The 12,855-nt window shown below is 34.5% G+C and overlaps 1 long non-coding RNA gene across 1 annotated transcript; it reads right to left on the minus strand.

The window, feature by feature from the left end:
- Positions 1–342: 342 nt before the first annotated feature.
- On the minus strand, positions 343–2,554 carry LOC132606100 (uncharacterized). The gene is made up of 2 exons (XR_009569597.1): positions 2,094–2,554; positions 343–1,985 (listed from the first exon to the last, which is right to left on the minus strand). It is a non-coding gene; the product is annotated as an uncharacterized LOC132606100 (long non-coding RNA).
- Positions 2,555–12,855: the final 10,301 nt, after the last annotated feature.

Here is a 12,855-nt window from a genome sequence, read left to right on the forward strand (position 1 = left end):
GTTCCACGTAGTATTGGTTGGTATGGAGGTTTGATGCCTGTTCTTTATTAAATTGTTGTGGGTTAGTTGGTCTAGGAGTCTGTCTTGAATGTAACTGTTTGTTGTTTGTTAGTCCTTACTTTCTGTTGTTGCGTTGACGTGGTAATGGTAAAGGGATATGAGTATGTTTATGTCGGAACTATTTAAGTATGGGTAGGATTTGAAAGGTGTTACGACTGTACCTATCTCCCTATTCTAATTGATTTTATATCGTATTGCGTGAACTCATTTATGTTTTCTTACTTAATGTTCTTTCCTACCAGTTGTTAAGTTGTAAAGCGAGTTTTAACAATGGTTTGGTCGCAGGTGGGATAGGCTTAGTGCCTGCGTGATCCATAAATTGGGTCGGGACAAGAAGAATTCATTACACTGAAAAATGGAAAAGAGAAGAGTACATTATTACCTAAACATCAAACTTCTCTAGTGTTACGTTGTTGTCTTCTTGCAGCCATTTCCTCAAGAATAATATGCCAATATGCCCCGAACCAGTAGGAACCTTCCACCCCTTTTGCTTTTTTAACAAAGTTCTCTCGTGTTATGTTGTTGTCTTCTTGCAGCCATTTCCTCATGAATAATATACCAATATGCCCCGAACCAGTAGAACCTTCCACTCCTTTTATATACTATAAATATCAAAATTTCAGTAAATGAAATATCATGACCACTAATATTACAATTAAAGTAACCTGAAGAAACTCTTATAGTCTATTGGGGAAGCAAGAATTTCATTCTCTTACCTCTTCATATGAACATGCGTCTGAGCGACAACAGAACATATTATGACCTTGGTGCGACATAAACAACGTGGGGGAGTCAATGAATCCATCTCATGCATTAACGTATAATAAAGCAACCTAGTTTTAGAAGGCACATATCACCAGGAAAATACGAAAACAGTAAAACAAAATTTCATTTATGCAATGAAAATAGAGAGGGCAGCAAGGAGTTCAAATATCAAAGTACTACATTTGATCACCATTAAGTTCACAAACATATTAGAAGGATCGTCCGGATACACATTCTTACTGACCTAGAACTCCCATTTGAAACATTATTTATTAGTTGTCATGTTTTGGAGTCCTCCTCCTCACAAGGACCGACTCCTTTAGGTGCGAGGTGCGATCAGCTCTTTTTCGCGATATAGGTGTAATTTCATTAATTCAGTACTTAAGGTCTTCCCTCGTCAAACGAATAAAAAAAAAGAAGGTTGGCTTTTCGCCGTGCTCCTTCAAATAAAAAGTAGAAAAATCAATGATATTAATCATGTATACCTTACTGTTTAAATAAATTCTCCAGACAAAGAGATAGGACGAACTTTCAGGTAATGATGAATTCTTGACAAAGCAACATTACTAACTGTAGCTCAATCAAAATGCAAGACACCATGAAAGAATTATCCATAATCATTTTCTTCATGAAAAGCTTCATTCTTTTAGATACAAATGAATTTGCAAATAGATTCCCAATAAAGGATACGCTGCATAGCATTTTTCAAATAACCTATTTTTGTTTTATCAAAAGTTATGGCCTTGCAAAAGGAAAGATAGTTATGTTAAAGTCACCTATGGGGTTAGGCATATCGTCCTTAACTACACAAAGCTCTTCCCTTTTAGTTAGAATTTTTTGCCAAGATGGCAACTGATGTGGCTGTAGAAGCGTTCAAACAGTAAAAACAACACGCATATACTTGAATCAGAATCTACCCATAAAAAATTAAAAAGAGGGAAAATCATATACTTGTAAACGAAAAATCTGCTTATACATTGAATTAAAAAAAATAAAGCATAAATGCAAAAATAATAGAGTCAATGGTTTATATCCTCACCAAGATAGAATATTTGAAAATTTAGCAGAACTGAGAAATATTCTCTTCCTCCATTTTCAAGCTTTTTCAATTTTATCTCGCCGATCAGGATGCATGTAAATTTTGGAGAGTGTATCTATAGCTTCATTACATACAAAGAAAACCAGGAGGATAATTAAACAATACAAACGAACAAAGCAGAATACCAGAGAAAAGATAGATAGGAAAATGAAAAACACAAAATACTTACCAGAATACTACTAGAGTCAATGAAAATGATGGAGAAAGGGATCAAGTCAGAGGACAATATGAATTACTACCTTCCTTGTTGAGATGTGGAATTAGGTATGTTCCAACAACACAGAATGATACCCCTTACTTGCAAATAAATAGAGGCGGATACACCATAATTCTTCGGGACAGTGGGTACGAAATAAAGATAACCCTATAATTTTTCTAGAACCCACATTCTCTATTGAAATAGGTACTGATTACTGATTAAGTAAGCAAAAAATATGAAGCTAATGTAAGCTTTATCTTCTTCACCAAGCGGGAGCAGAATCCGATGAAGCACAATGAAGAAAGCTCTGTTCTTTCTGACAGAAATTGAGCTATTGTTTTTGATAAATAGTAAGAAAGCGAAGCCGAAACGGAGAAGGACGATACTAGAATGACAAAAAAAAAGTAGACTGGTGGAGAAGAAGGTGTAAAATCCAGTTGTATCCCACAAGTAAAACACGTGTCAGCAAGAAGGGAAATAAAGGAGTTGAAAGCGAAGTACAAAATGACCTTGAATAACAATGATATTACGGAAGTGCCCTTCGTCGCACCACCCAACTTACACTTATTATATAGTTAAACTAGATGCGCGGGCCCAACATGGAAATTGTATTTCATATATGAACTATGTAGAATTTCTTTAAAAAAAATTAGCAATATAAAGAAAACTGAAAAGGATACAAAATAATTAAGATATGTTTAATTTGCAGTGAAATATGTTTCAGTCTATGAGTGAGAGTAGTTAGTGTTATACACTTAAAACTTCATTGTAAGTGCGATTACAAATGTAAAGCTTGTTAAAACTCAAATGTTCTCATATAATATGTCGAGTAAATTTCCGAAAAGCTCACCCATGTATTGAGAATTGTCTACAAATATCATTTTTGTTTCTTTTAGGACTAGAAAATCACCCCAACTATCACTATTTTCCTCAGAATATACTAAACACAAAAAACTCTCCTTCTCTCCTAGTTGGCATGCCATGTCACATAAGATTCTATTTTTTTTAATAAAATAGGAATAATTACGTAAACCTACCCTCAAGTTAAGCCTTATAACACTAACTTCCCTTGTGGTTTCTGATATCACGCTCACCTCTCTTATTTTCAACTTTTTGTAACCAAACTCCTTGTAATGATAAAACGTATCCAATATTTCAAAGTTGCCCTTTCTTGGCTTTATATTCAATATTTAATTGTGGGAAGAAAATCTTTAAATATTACTTTAGAATTAAAATATTCGACCTAGAGTGATCCATTGAGCACAACTTTCCATTAGATGCATTATTTATTTTCTTGTATACAACTTAAACATATTAAAGTTTAGATGTAATTTTTTCAGTTACATATGCAATATTTAAGTACAAAAAACTGTTAATTAGTTTATTATAAAAATACAATTTACTACCAGAGAAATAAAATATTGTCCGGTGCATATGTGCAGAAAATCTAATTTTTATATTTGAACATGATTTATTTTTTTTGTTCTTAAGTCAAAAACAATTATCAAAATAAAAATGTATTATCTCATGTTAGATGAAAAAGTAATGGTTATATTAGTTTTTTATAATTTTTTCATACGTTTATTCGTCTTGTGAATCCAAATCCAAGATAAAAATATATATATATAAAAAAAAAAAACATAGTATTAAAAACTTGAACGAAATATTTCTCGGATTACCAGTCACGTAGGAGTACTATTAAATAATTATATTAGTGCCACAAAAGGGTATTTTGGAATATTCTAACAAGATTATCATTTTAACAAGTTTGGATACAAAAAATTTAAAATAAGCGAAGTGAGCGTAATATCTCAAACCATAGGGAAGTAAGTATTATAAGGTTAAATGTGAGGGGGGTCTCTGACATTATCCCGTTATTATTAAAAAAAATAGAATTTTATGTCACATGGCATGCCAACTAGGAGAGACGGAGAGTTTTATGTGTTTAGTATATTCTGAAAAAATAGTCTCTAGTCCTAAAATAAACAAAAATGATATTTATAGGTAATTCTCAATACATGAGTGACCTTTTAGGAAATTTACTCATAATATGTCTCATGAAATTTATTAGTATTTTAAGAAGATGATTCGTATGCAAAATGAAGGTCCTTTCCTTATTAGTTGAGTCGTTAGAATAATAGAAATTACTAATATACTATTGAGCATAAGTTGATAACATGAACCTACTATAATTGATTAAATTTTGATTCGATTAATTTAAGTGTACAAATATTACTTTATCGGCGTAGGTAAATTTAACCAAAAACATACTTATTCAGTTATTCTCTTTGTCAAATTTTAATTTGATTAACTTATAAATGTAAATCAAACATATATACTATTTAAACTTGGGTTAAAAAGTTTAATATGGCACAAAGTACAAAATTATGCAGTAATTTACTATATTATTATTTTTAAAACTTTGGTAAAATTTGCAAGAATTTAATCAGCAAAATATTTAAATTTTAAGCCCGAATATGATATATTTCTATGTGTAATCAATGAACATGAGAAAAGGGGCCACGTAGCATCAAAAGCCATAGTGGCCTTCAAATGGGTGATAGATGATGCGATAAAGCAAACGGCAATAGAGTGAAGCCATGCAAAAAGATAATACAGCACCTAAAGTGATAATCCTTTTTGGCCAATCATATTCCACCATTTTAACTCAAATGACCAGATTGCCCTCAATTTGCCAAAGCAGGCATGTTGACCTGCTACTTGCTTATTGCCCTTTATATATATATATATATATATATATATATACTAGACGGCCTATGCCCGTGCTGCACACGAGCCCAACACTTTAGATTATAGTGCATTTATGTGTATGTATTTGTTTTTGAATAATGATAATATATATATATATATATATTATGTTCAAAACATGATTAATATAACATTGTAGTTTGTACTCCGTATCTAAAATTTTATTATATTAATGTTTGCTATGAACACAAAATCGATAAATTTATTAATATTTTTTAAAAGAGAAGACTTGTTTAAAAGGAAACTATTTTCTTCTCTATGAGATAAAACAATAGCAATATTTAAGCATCAGTTGATACTTTCAATTATAATTCGATTAATTTAAAGGTGTAAAATACTTATTATTTTTTATCAAATTTTGATTTGGACAATTCTAATTCAAATTATTAAATTAATTTTACATGTTTAAAACAAAACAAAGTAGAAATTGATTTTTTATTTAAACGAAGAAATACTATTTTTTAATTTTTAGTAAATATTCTCGGTTTAGCTCATTTTACTTGTCATGTTGTCTTTTGCATGATTTTTTAAGAAAACTTCGATTAGAATTATTTTGACTAATTTACCTTATTCATTATTTGATCTGCATTTGATATATTTTTTTTACGACATTAATTTCTTTTCACATTTATTAGAGTAAGAATAAAAAAAAAGTAATTAAATTCTATCTTATTTTAAAATATAAATATTTTAAGTATATTTATTTTAGTAAACATAACAAATAAATGACATGGCGGAATAGCAAATACAACAGTTTAATATCTAGATTAGATCTCAGGCTAATATGAAAAAAAACAATTGTATGGTTTGACTACTTAACCTTTTGAAGAAAAGCAATTTCATGGATTGACACGCACGTGGTAATGAATTCATCATTATTGACTTAATGAGATACATTGGAAATTACATGAATATTGTTTGATTTTTTAATAGGGGGTGCACTTTTTTTTTGACATTATTAATTTGCATTATATATATATATATATCAAAACATGATTAATATAACATTGTAGTTTGTACTCCGTATCTAAAACTTTATTATATTAGTGTTTACTACGATTACAAAGTCTGCACTTTTTTTTTGACATTATTTTTTTTTTAATATGGGGTTCACTTATACAAAGTCTGCACTTTTTTTTTTTAATATGGGGTTCACTTTTTTTTTTTTTTTTATATTACTTGATTTTGTTAATATGATGTCCACTTTTTTTTACCGTGAGTTTGGAGATGGTGGGATCCACTTTTTTTTTATATTACTTGATGTCGTTTAGTATGGGGTCCACCCTTTATGGGGTGCACTTTTTTTTTTTAGACATTATTAGTTTGTACTATTTTTATGCATATAATATGTTATACCCCGCGTTTTCAGAGCATGAGCGTGACACGTGCTTCCTAAAAAAAAAATTGACGATCATGTTGTTGCTATATAATTTAAACTCACGTTGATAGTATTATATCCCGTATTTTTGTACGTCGGATTATTCGTAAGCCGAGGTGGGGTCCACACGTCGAGTTTTTTTTTAGGGACATGTGACAAGTTATATGAATAACATATGTGAAGTTAAACACAACTCAAGAAGGACCCTTCAGCCAAATCAAAGTGGAAGCCCTCCAAACAAATAATTTGGGAAACCGGAGGCCATAACCCCATCGGTATTTGGGAATTTGGGAAAACTCCCAGAATGGAAGTTTTAGATAATTGAATTATCTTTCCAACCATAGGTCGTGGGTCCATAGTCGACGTCGGTATAATGAGATACGGACGTTTTAAGGCAGAAAGGTCAGTGGGCTAGGCCCAATCCGGGCCCAACCGGGTTAGGCCCATGACCCATGCCTATTTAAGTGAAATTTCAGCCCTTTCTCCTCATTTTTCAGACCAAGAACACCAGAAAATTCTGGAAAGAGAGAGAGAGAAGAGCCTTGGAGAGAAGAAAAAACAATTTTGACCAAAATCTGAGCCCGAATCCCGAAGCCCATGAAGAGAAAAGTGTTGTACGCTGCGTTGTCTTCAATTTGAGCTAAATATCAACCAAGGAGAAGAGTGATAACGTGGTGGCTGCATGCTTAAGGTATGAATAAGGTTCCTTTTCATTATTAACGAGTTTATTTAGAGTTTTAACGGATTAGAACGGAGGGAATAGCCTGATAAATTCGTTTGTTGGTGCTGTGAATTATGGAACGAGATTTGAAGAAAACTTTGGATGAAAATAAATGTATTTGACTTGTGAAATGTGGAGGATGTGGTTATTGATGTTGTTAGTGTTAATTTCAGCTTCTATATGGAAATAAAATTATTAAATAGTTATATCGCAAATTTGGTTGGTTGAGAAATTTAGAAAACAGTTGTCACACCCCGACCTTACTAGGGTGTGATGGGCACCCGACCCTTACTTAGGGCCGAGCGAACCCTCAGACTACTGCTGCACATAAAGTCACATCAAACGTTTTAAGTTAAATAAAATAAAATACATAGTAAATTATATTTTTTTGAAATATTCTTTCTCAAGGTTTCAAAGCCGAACCAATCTATAATCACACAGAATTCAGAACATAACACAGACCGACATATCGGCTGACGAAGCCGCATACAGACTGACAACCAATACCCACGACACTGTCTGCAAAGTCTCTAACATAAGTCCAGAAGTCATAACATACAAACTCTGACTCGGCAGCACTCCAGGAGCAAATGGAGCTTGCCAACTCCGCTGGATCATCTTCTGTAATAACTTCAGCTCGTCTGGGAGTACCTGCGCGGCATGAAACGCAGCCCCCGAAGAACAAGGGGTCAGTACGAAAAGTGTACCAAGTATGTAAAGCGAAAATGTAACAAATATAACCATAATCCGAACCAGAAGTACAGAAATATAGTGGACAGAATCGAACCCGAATCCGAAATAGAAATACAGAGTCTAGCTGGCAGAATCATCGTACGGATCAGGGGCACAGAATGTGACTGACATAATCATAATCAGAGCCAGAGGTACAAAAATGTAACAGACGGAATCATGGTCCGGATCAGACATACAGAAGTGACGCAGATAAAATCATTTTCCGAATCCGATTTCCAGAAGTGTAACAGACAGAATCATAACCCAATCCGACAGACAGAAGTGTAACGGACAGAATCATAATCCAATCGGACAGACAGAAGTGTAACGGACAGAATCATAATCCAATCGGACAGACAGACGTGTAACGGACAGAATCATAATCCAATCAGACAGACAGAAGTGTAACGGACAGAATCATAATCCAAGCGGACAGACAGAAGTGTAACGGACAGAATCATAAACCAATCGGACAGACAGTAGTGTAACGGACAGAATCATAAACCAATCGGACAGACGGAATCATGTATGCAGAGTCATACAGAGTCATATGCTTATACAGATGCAGATAGCATATACATACATACATATATCAGATCCCGGCCCTCTCATGAGGGACGCGGTAACAGAACCCGGCCCTCTTAGTACGGGACGCGGTGGACAGACAGATCAGATCATATGCCATCCTGGCCGCCATCCCCATACATCACATAATCTGATTACATACAGATGTAAACAGATCCCGGCCCGCACACCGAGGGACGCGGTGAACAATGCAGTGGAATGTGCACGATAACAGAACCTGGCCCGGGCGCAGTGAAGGAAGCATTGAGGCGTCCACGAACAGATTAATGAGAAACCACATACACACAGATCGTTATACAGACTCAATGGAACTGAAGTAGGCCAAACGGCGGGTCAAATCAAAGTATTCGGACAATATTCATAACATACGCATATATGTCGCTTCGGACGGCACGACAGATTTTACCAGAATAAGATCTCCAGAAACGTTCCAGATGTCAAAATCATTTTATAAGACTTATAAAAATAGTCATAACACTTGTCATATAATGAACAGAATAATAGCCCAGATGTTGCCTGTGAAGATCGGACAGAAACAAGGCAATTAAAGTCATACAAAAAGTATCGAAGCTTTGTGGGCCCACCTCGGACCAACTCGAGGTGGCGTACATAAATTACAGGTAATAGACCTTATGAGGTCGTCCTTGATCGTTTTTAGGCATTCCGACTCCATTTAGGAAGTTGCATACATATAGTTTACTTTATAAGCAAATTATAAGAAAACTAGTTCAATTGCATTGAATGAATAGTGCCCAAAATCAAACTCGATTTTCTACGAACAGAATAATCCCCGAGGCTCAAATTCAAGCCTAGTACACCTAGGACATGCCAAGAGAAGGAAAAGGACAGCTTTACATACCTTGGTTGCGCCTTACGCTCGCTCAAATTCGATTCCCGTTTCGTCCAAAATCTGCAAATGGTCACTTTTACCAATTGTCATATTCAAGCCTTAAGAATCCGATCTTAAGCACATACTTGCCTACCGAAATTTCGGCAGCATTTCCTTTATAAATTCAACATTCCCGAAAGTCTAATTTAGCCAAAACAATCAACAACCCAACAACAACATCAACAACAACAACAATCACAATATAACACAATATAATGAAACTAGCCTTCTTTCCGACATAACGCAATATCTTTCATTCCGACCTCACACTTCCAAACCAATCTCAATATTTTCATATTCACCAATAATCCTGATCATTACAACGCAATTTGGAAGCATTTCATATCCTTTCTACAAAATATTCACAAGGTATACCAAATATACAAACTTTCTACTAAAGTCATAATTCATCCAAGGTCTCCAATCTTTAACAAACATTTCCATAACATGTTTCTATCTTCCAACTTCATCAACAATCATTATCATTTACACCTTAACGACTTCCATTTCCATATTTACATAAATTATAATAAAGTTGCATACCTTCCTACAACAACTTAACAACAAATTTTCCATAACAACAAGAACCATTATTCTTCCATTCACTTCACAACAACACAATTATCATACTAAAGGAATTTAATTCATCTTCCACTATCAACACAATACCACACGGCCACACACCTATATTTTCAATTTCAACCAAATTCATTCCACTTTCATTTCCAATATAAATTTCACCATAACCATAACTAGGATACAACATAAAATTCAACTCATATTACTTATACATCAAGGCATCCACGGCTACACATACATACATATAAATACCATGCAATCTTCCATATTCTTATGAATTTTAACTCTTTCTACCTCCTACAACATAAACCAAACCTTCATAACACATAAAAAGGGATTAAATCTTACCCTTTCTCTTCAACTCCTTCACTTGCCCAAAGTGCGAAAACGATGAAACGGATGAACCATCTTCCGAAATAATTATACCACGTTGTAGAGGGTACTTGAATTGGTAGGAATACTACAAGAAAACAATTTTTGGAACAAGATTTAAGTTACCCAAATTTCCATGGTCTTGGCCGAAATGGCCTTGCTTTTGTTCTTGCATCCTTGGCTTGTATTTCCTTTCTTGAAATGTCTTGAAGCTTCTATGACTTAATCACCCTTTTATGTAATTAACACATGGAAAATTTCCATGGGCTTGGGCCTACTATGGCCGGCCAAGCTCCCTCCATTTGGGCCTTTTTCTATATTTGTTTTTTAGCCCAATTAATGTAGTCCGTATTTTGAAATTCCCGAAACTAATTTCCAAAATTCCAATTTTGTCCTTGGCCTTCTTCCGTATTTCCACACCAATATTTTTCATGAACAACACACACATGTGTGAATTCAATTCAACATATGGCTTTATTCCTTACAAATCAAGATCATTTCGAATTTTCCCGAACATGCGAAAGTGCGGGATATAACAACAGTGCGCGGGCTGTTTTATGGCATACGTCGGTATTGGAAATGATGTTAATACTATTGATATTGTTGTTGATGTTATTGGTGTTGAATTGGAATATCGGGCTAGGCATATAAACAGGGGAAATGCTGCCCGAATTTCGGCAGAATTTAAAAGGGTTTTAATTAAAGTTTCGAGACGAACGTACGACGATGATCCTAATGATATTATAAATGATTTCATATGTAGAGTACGAGGCTACGAATAATTCTTAAGCGAGTTGCAAGACGGGAAGTAAGTTGAAAGTCGAGAATCATCTTCCAGGTATGTAAGGCTTACTCTTTCTTTCTTTGGCATGTCCTAGAGCTAAGTAAGGTATGACACGCATTTCGGGGTAACTCCATTCTTTAATTCCGAGCTTGTTTATGATTCTTATTCACTTCTTGACATGAGTATACTTAGTATAGTCAAGCTTATTGTATGATTTAATATCAAGCAAAGCATAAAGGGTTCTTGCTCCTAAAAGAGTTCTATAAGGATTAATGTCCCTAACTTTCATAGGCGGTCTCGGATTGCTTTGAAATGTTTGTAAAGGTTTTTGTAAGGAATAATGTCCATAACTTTCTTATACTAACTCGGATTGACTCGAAACGTGGTTGTGATCTTTCAAGCGTCGATTAGTGTACTTACCTATCGAGTCTTAAAAAAAAATTATTTTTATGCATGTGGTTTCTCATTACTCTGCTCGTGCACGCCTTAATATGTCCTTCACCGAGTCCCGGGCCGGGTATGTTATCGTGCGCACTCCACTACATTGTTCACCGAGTCCCTCACTAGAGGGCCGAGTACGGTATATATATATATATATGATGACATGATGAGATGATGATATGTTATGGCGGCCAGGAGGGCATATAATGACTTCATTCACCGAGTCCCTCACTAGAGGGTCGGGTACGGTATATATATATATATGCATGCATGATGATATGATAGTATAATGACATGATTTTATCCACCGAGTCCCTCACTAGAGGGCCGGGTACGGTATATATATGCATGATGATATGATAATATGCTGACATGATGATATGACTTTGTCCACCGAGTCCCATAATGGGCCGGGTACGGTATTTGATAATGGCATGCATGATTTTCATTTTAAAAGGCATATGTATTGATGTTTTAAAAGTCATACTTGTTTCTAGTAAATCTCCATTTTGGTTATGATCCTCTTTACGGTATTTCATGCTTTACATGTTCAGTACATATTTCGTACTGACCCCCTTTCTTCGGGGGCTGCGTTTCATGCCACGCAGGTACATACAGATGAGTAGAAGACATTGCTAGATGTTGTTCCAGCGGGATTGACGGGCTCCATTTCTTTCCGGAGTGTTGCCGAGTCAAAGTGTACATGTTATGATTTTCCTGATTGATGTTAGAGACTTTTGCAGACAGGGTCATGTATATAGAAAGTCAGTCTCGTAAGCGGCTCTGTAAGCTGACGTACCACTGTGCATTATGTTACAAATTCTATATGATTACAGATTTTACTTGATTTGATTACCACGAAAAGAATGGTTTTGATCAGTTTTCATTATGCATTTCATTTCGTAACATGAGAGTCCAGTGGGGTTATGAACGTAGCGGGAACTAATGGGGTTCACTCGGCTCTGAATATGGGGCCGAGTGCCCATCATGCCCTACCAAGGTTAGGGTGTGACATAATATATATACATATACTATGTTCAAAATACGATTACTATAACATTGTAGTTTGTGCTCCGTATCTAAAACTTTATTATATTAGTGTTTGCTACGAATATAAAGTCTGCACTTTTTTTTTTTTTTGATATTGCTTGATTTTGATAATATGGGGTCCACTTTTCTTTTTCCCATGAGTTTGGAGATGGTGAGTTCCATTTTTTTCCTTCCTTTTTTTTATTGCTCGGTGTTATTTAGTATGGGGCCCACCCCCACCCCTTTTTTTTTAAGGGACAACGGACGACGAAGCATGGGTCTAAACCCATGCTTTATATAGTTTTTTTTTTATATTGCTTGGTGTTGTTTAGTATGGGGCCCACCCTTTTGGACATTATTAGTTTGCACTATTTTTATGCATATAATATATATATATATATATATATATATATATATATATATATATATACTATGTTCAAAACACGATTAATA

Source organism: Lycium barbarum, chromosome 8 (genome assembly GCF_019175385.1).
Source record: "Lycium barbarum isolate Lr01 chromosome 8, ASM1917538v2, whole genome shotgun sequence".
Lineage (NCBI taxonomy): Eukaryota > Viridiplantae > Streptophyta > Magnoliopsida > Solanales > Solanaceae > Lycium > Lycium barbarum.